Source organism: Macaca thibetana, chromosome 7, assembly GCF_024542745.1.
Source record: "Macaca thibetana thibetana isolate TM-01 chromosome 7, ASM2454274v1, whole genome shotgun sequence".
NCBI classification, from domain to species: domain Eukaryota; kingdom Metazoa; phylum Chordata; class Mammalia; order Primates; family Cercopithecidae; genus Macaca; species Macaca thibetana.
In genome coordinates, this window is record NC_065584.1 from 109,159,508 (window position 1) to 109,167,175 (window position 7,668).

A 7,668-nucleotide genomic window follows, 5' to 3' on the forward strand; every position below is an offset into this window, starting at 1 on the left:
AAAAACCCAGACGAAAATGATTGAGGATTGAGAGCTTTGCAGAGTGTAAGAGTCCTGAGAGGGAAGCAGCTGTGCCAGAGGAGGCCGGCTGCAGGCACCAAGGCGGGGCCCCCATGCAGCTGCCTTGCGGGGCTGTCTCTGCTCTCTGCAGTTAGAAGCAACGGCGTGTGTTATGTTTTTTTGTTTGTTTGTTTTTCGAGACGGAGTCTCGCTCTGTCGCCCAGGCTGGAGTGCGGTGGCACCATCTTGGCTCACTGCAAGCTCCGCCTCCCGGGTTCACGCCATTCTCCTGCCTCAGCCTCCCGAGTAGCTGGGACTACAGGCGCTGCCACCACGACCAGCTAATTTTTTGTATTTTTAGTACAGACGGGTTTTCACCGTGTTAGCCAGGATGGTCTCGATTTCCTGACCTCGTGATCCATCCGCCTCGGCCTTCCAAAGTGCTGGGATTACAGGTGTCTTGAGGCACCGCGCCCGGCCTTTTTTTTTTTAACTAAATACTGGAGGGCACTTCATTCCAATAAATAAAAAATAAATAAATAAATATTAAAAGTTTTAAAAGGGTGGTAATTTTTATAGCCACAGCTTCTTCATTTTTGGACAAGAAGACCCTCTCGGACAGTTCCATGTCACCTTCAGTTTAACTTTTTACTCTCATCCAACTTCTGCGGCCTGAAGTTACATAGTTCACTTTGACAGATAAATGTGCGTAGCAGAAACCATTAAACTGTAGAAAAGACAGACGACCCATCTGTGCTAGGAGTGGAAACTTCAGTCACATTAATTGTTTGGAAGCTCACCAGCACTGTGAATTGCGGATTAATTGGGTGGTTTCCTGTCTCATGTTTGCTTTTCTGCTGATAGAGGTGACAGTGGCTGCGCCCTTCTGACGTGCACGAAACTGCAAACGGCTTAGAGTTAGGAGAGCCTTACATGGTGGCCGACACCGTGGGCACCCTTAGCATCTCCCACAGGAACTTCTGGTGGTGTCCGAATAGGGTCCCCGCGTTGTCCCCGGGGGCGGACTGCCTCCCTCCGGGACTGAGCCGGTGGGCTGTGCCTTCTCCCCGCCTCTCGGGCATATCTTTGTGCACAGCCCGTGCGGCCTGGCCTGGCTCTGCGTCCCACGCTGCGGGTCCACAAGCGAGGCGGGATCGGCGCGAGTGCCCAGCCCGGGACAGCCCGGTGCAGGCGGCCACCCAGCAGGCAGGCCCTGGCGCGGAGGCAGGCGGGGTGGGCTGAGCGCGGGACCCTGCGCCGAGGCTTATCCAGCACCTCAGAAGCCGCTTTCCGGCGCTGCTGCCGCTGGAAGGCGTTTTGTGCTGGGCCCTGGCTGCCCCGGCGGCTGCCGCGGGCTGTTGGAGGAGGGGGGAGGGGGCGGCCCCGCCGGGCGCACGTGCTGTTTCCGGTCTCAGCCAGAACGCGGCTCACGCTCAGGTTTAACCAGGAATCCGCGAGCAGCGGAGAGAGCTTCGGGGCTCCGTGCACTGTGCGCTGTCTTGACTTGCCAAAGAAGAAACCAGGAAAACACCCAAACCGCGTTCGCCTCGACAAGAGAAGGGAGAAACCTGGGGTCTGCCCTTTCTTTAGAAAAGCCGAGGTTCACGGTGAGAGCCCCCCCGAGCGGCGCCGAGCTGAGCTAGCGGAGTGGGGAGGTCCCGGCGCCCCTGTGCTGAGGCCTCACGCCGGCTGCGCCCCGGGACCTCCGCGGGAGTTCGTCCGGCGCGCACCAGCGGGGTCTCCCGGGTTTCAAGCGGCCTCGGCGCCGGCGCCTCGTGACCCTGCCGGGCTCTCCCTCCCCGCGCGGCAGCGGAGCCCCGGCGCGCACAGCCCCTCCCCGCGCTCGCTGTTGCGGGCGGCCGTGGCGGTTCAGGCCTTTGGTGTCGCCGTGGTCGTGGGGAAATTCCCCTCTTGCGCTCAGTGCCCCGGCCCTGCTGTGCGCTCTCCGCTCCGCCCAAGGCTCCAGTTGCCAGACTGGGCCAAGCCAAGAGCAAGGCTGAGCGGCTCCACCCGCGGGCTCCCGGGCTGGGACACGGGGTGTCACCGCAGTGCTGAGCGTCTGTGCTCTGAGACCTTGTCCCCAAGGGCTCCGGCCCCGCTCCGCGTCTGTCAGAGCACAGACGCTCAGCACTGCGGTGACACCCCGTGTCCCAGCCCGGGAGCCCGCGGGTGGAGCCGCTCAGCCTTGCTCTTGGCTTGGCCCAGTCTGGCAACTGGAGCCTTGGGTACAGCCTCCTCCTGGGCGAGGGAGTGAGGGGCAGCACCCCCACCACATGCATGCTCCCCGGACCTCAGACACATGCGCACACACACCCCCCAACACACATGGACACACACACCTCCACACCCACACACACATGCACACACACCCACACCCCACACACACTTGCGCGCACACACCCACACCACACACATGCACACATCCCCACACCCCACACACACATGCACACACCCCCCACGCCCCACACACATGCACACACACCCCACACCTCACACACACATGCACACACCCCCCCACACCCCCCCACACACACATGCACACACATCCCCACACCTCACACACACATGCACACACACCCCCACACCCCACACACATGCACACACATCCCCACACCTCACACACACATGCACACACCCCCCACGCCCCACACACATGCACACACACCCCACACACATGCACACACATCCCCACACCCCACACACACATGCACACACCCCACACACATGCACACACCCCACACACATGCAGACACATCCCCACACCCCACACACATGCACGCACACCCACACCACACACATGCACACACATCCCACACACATGCATGCACACACCCCCACATTACACACAGATGCACACACATCCCACACCCCACACACATGCACACACCCACACCACACACAGATGCACACACACCCCACGCACCACACACACGCACCCACACCACACGCGCACACACCACACCCTAGACACATGCACACACACCCCACATCCCACACACATGCACACACACACCCCACACCCCACACACACCCCCCACACACCCCACACACGCACACACATGCACACACGCCCTCACACCCCACACATACCCCACACACACTCCACACACATGCACACACCCCACACCCCAGAAACACACACCCCACACACCCACACCACACACATGCACACGCACACACTCCCCAGACACATGCACACACACCCCCCCACACACAACAGGCACACACATGTGCGCACACACACCCATACCCCCCACACATGCACACACACCCCCATACTGCCCACACCCCACAGAGTCGCACACACACCCGCCACACACGTACACACACACCCATGCGTACACCCTCCCCCTACCCACACCCCAGACACAAATACACCAAAACACACCCAGGCATACACCCCCCCCAAACACACACACACACACACATAAACCCTATACAGATACATATATATCCCCCCACACATACATCCTTCACATACAGCCCATCACACACACATCCCGACACACACATACACCTCCCAAACACATACATCTTGGCCCCGCCACATACACGCACCTTCACACACACACACACACACACACACCCACACACACCGTATTCCCTACCCTCTCCCCACCCCATCCTCCTCCCCACGCTGCGTGGAGCTGGGCAGGTGGGCAGGATGGGGAGGGAGAGCGCTGGGCCTCTGAAATATTGGAACAAGGAAGGCCCCCCCGAAAGGCCTGCCCTGGATGGCCTGGATAGGAGGGTCGGGGCCTGAGGACATCCCTGGTCACTGCCAGGGACATGCCACGGTGGCCCACGATGTCAGGAAGGGCCAGGCCCGCCGGCAGCCAGTCTGGAGAGTGAGTCCTACACCGGGGTCCTCCAGGCTGAATCGCGCAGACCTCACTCCTCCACCAGTCTGCACTTTAAACAAGGAGTTGCTCAGGGCTGCAGTGAACTGGGACCACGCCCCTCCCTGCAGCCTGGGCTGCACAGAGGGACCCGTCTCTAAAACAAGAAATGAAACAGATCGTTTTACCAAGGTGACGGGGTCCACTCTGCATGGAGGCCAGCTCCAAAGGGTGGGGGGCTTTTGTCTGCAGGACCTCCTGGGCCTCATTTCTCATGGGATCCAAATGGAAATGGAAACACACACGCACACAGATACCAACTACCCGACATCCGGAATCAACAGCAGGCACCTTCGTCCCTCAAGCTGCAGACTCCCGTGTCCAGCCTGGCTCCCCGCTGGAGCACCAACTCTCAGGACCCCACTTTCTTCCCACCCCCATGGGCCTGGCCTCCCCATTCTCCTCCCACCCAGGGCTGCCCCTCCCCGTGGAGCCTTCAGCTCAGGACCACCAGGGACTTGGGTCGGCCCCTCCCGGTCACAGGATCCACCCTCTTCAGGATGAAGTTTATGACCATTTTTATTCCTGAGTTGGTCCTGGAGTCTCCGCCTATCCCAGTCACTTTTCAAAATTGATTTTTCCCCCCACACACAAATGAGACTTTCTATTTTCCTCTAATTCGTTAAAAGAAAGACGTTATTAATCAGATGTAGAGAGAAGTCCCATATATACCCATCCCACACATGTAGCCTGCCCCACTGCACACACTGCCCACCAGATTGGTCCACGGGTTACACCAACACACCAGCATTAGCCAGAGGCCTCGGATTACATCAGGGCTCGCTCGGGCAGTGCCTTCTGTGGGTTTCCACGAATGTCTAATGCCCTGTATCCGCCTTACAGTATCATACAGACTAGGGCCGCTGCCCTGAAACCCCCTCCACCAAGTCATCCCTCCGCTCCCCACTAGCCCATGACAGCCGCCGATCTTTATACTGTCTCCATAGTTTGACCTTTCTAGAAGGTCGTCTAGTTGGAATCAGGCAGTATGTAGCCTTTTCACATTGGCTTGTTTTACTTAGTAATCTGCATTTAAGATTCCTGTGTGTCTTTTCTTTTTTTTTTTTGAGACAGAGTCTTGCTCTGTTGCCCAGGCTGGAGTGCAGTGGCGCAATCTCGGCTCACTGCACGCTCCGCCTCCCGGGTTCCCGCCATTCTCCTGCCTCAGCCTCCCGAGTAGCTGGGACTACAGGCGCCCGCCACCTCGCCCCGCTAGTTTTTTTTCTATTTTTTAATAGAGACGGGGTTTCACCGTGTTGGCCAGGATGGTCTCGATCTCCTGACCTCATGATCCGCCCGTCTCGGCCTCCCAAAGTGCTGGGATTACAGGCGTGAGCCACCGCGCCCGGCTCCTGTGTGTCTTTTCATGGCTTGGTAACTCATTTCTTTTTAGCTCCGAATAATAAATATTCCATTGTCTGGATGCACCCTAGTTTGTTTATTCATTCCCCTCCTGAAAGGCATCTTGATTGTTTCCAAGTTTTGGCAATGACAAATAAAACTGCTATAAACACCCGGGTGCAGGTTTTGTGTGAACGTAAGTTTTCGAATCATTTAGGTAAACATCAAGGAGCATTGGTTGCTGCATCATATTCTAAGAGTGTTTAGTTTTGTAAGAAACTGCCCAACTGTCTTCCAAAGTGGCTATATATCTTGCAGTCCCACCAGCAATGACTGGGAGTTCCTGTGACTCCACAGCTCATTACATTTAAACATGCCTTTAAAGTCCAGAATTTAAGTTCAGAAGCTAGCACCAAGCCCTCATTATTCAGCTCCTGCATCCTTGGCTGTAGTAACTTTAAAACATGGCTCCTGCTGGTGCGGTGGTTCACACCTGTAATCCCAGCACTTTGGGAGGCCGAGGTGGGCGGTCAAGTGATTGAGACCATCCTGGCCAACATAGTGAAACCCCGTCTTTACTAAAAATACAAAAATTAGCTGGGCGTGGTGGCGCCTGTCTGTGGTCTCAGCTTCTCAGGAGGCTGAGGCAGGAGAATTGCTTGAATCTGGGAGGTGGAGGTTGCCGTGAGCCAAGATCACACCACTGTACTCCACCCTGGCAACAGAGCGAGACTCCATCTTAAAAACAAAAATGAAAAACACGGCTCCAATGTTCTTTGACATTCCTCCCCTCAAGAACTGGTGTCTGTGTCCTTCCTTGGGCTCCTTGACTGGCCAATAGAATATGACAGAAATGGTGCCTGCCAGTCCTGGGCACAGGCCCTAAGGAACTGGTGACTTCCGTTTCCTGTCTCTTGGGCCCCAGCTGCCATGCTGTAAGGAAGTCCACGAGCTGGTGCAGGGGCCACATGGAGGAGCCGACAGACCCACCCGAGAGTGAGCAAGTGCACCTCCGGATCCTCCAGACTCAAGTCATTTCTGGCCTTCACGTTGCCCTGGCTGCAGTGGGGTGCAGATGAGCTGTTTCCACTGTGCCTTTCTGAATTCCAGACCCGCGGGATCTGGGAGCTTGATAAAATGCTTGCTGAATCAAACCAATTTCGGGCAGGGGCGGGTGCATAGGGTTTGTGGGCTGAACCATGGCAGGAACAGGCAGAGACTGGGGACTGCAGAGGCCTGCACAGCAGGTGGCCCCGGGGACCCCTGGGGAGGTATTCACAAAGGGAAGCTGCAGACAGATTTCCCCATGACGGGGCTGGAGGGCTGGGCCTGGAGGCGCTTTCTTCTCTCTGGATGCTGTGGTCCAGGGAAGCAGCCCTTCCCTGCACCCTCAGGCCTGCCCAATTCTGAGGCCTTCTCACTCTCCTGGACCATTGTCCTCTGAGTCACAACTGCCTGTCCAGGGCAAGAAGCCAAGGGTGCCTTCACTGGGTCACCCACAGACATAAAATTTGCACACACATGCACACAAAAGCCACACCACATCCCAGCCCTCTGCTTGGAAGTAGCCACCTTTTGCTTTTGTATCTGATTCCGATGATGCTGTTCTTTTGTGAAGAACATTTAGCGGGGGCCTTATTTTGGGATTTCCTTCTGGAATTTCTGGGCCAGCCAAGAAAAGTATAATTCGATATCATATCTCGTTTGGGACCCCAATCTTCATGCTCAGCTTAGGAGAAACCATGTCATTTCTGAGACTGGCCCCAATCACTTCTAACTGAAGAAGCACGGTGCCCCTCGAAGGCAAGTTTGGCATTGGAGTCACACACAGGCTTCCACTGATGCAGCTGTGGGCAGCACTCACTCTCCGCCACCAGAAAATGAAACCCATCTGACCCTGACTCCGACAACCAAGGGGACGGACTGATGTCAGCTAAGAAGCCGGAGACAGTGAGCATGTGGCTGTGCCGGGTGTGGGTGCCTGTCTGCTCCCGGGGCTGGGCCTGACTCCGACAACCAAGGGGACGGACTGATGTCAGCTAAGAAGCCGGAGACAGTGAGCATGTGGCTGTGCCGGGTGTGGGTGCCTGTCTGCTCCCGGGGCTGGGGGCTTCATCACCGCACAGCTGCCTCCAGGGCTAGGACACTTAGATTTGGCTCACCCAAGCCAGTCCCTGGCATGGAAGTGGGTTTTCTCCATTACTGTGGCCACTCAGGGCCTATCCCTGGAGCTGGGGTAGGGTTGCTCCCTCCCCAGACATTCAGCAGTTACACAAAGAACTGTGACCTGCAAGGCACAGAGAGCCACACGCTTGGTGGCAGCTGTCCTGCTGGCATTTCACAGCCCTCGTTTTGACAGATCCGTGTGCACACCAAGAGCCTTCTGCCTGCCCAGGGAGCCTCCCCCGGGCTCTGTGTCTTGGCCTCT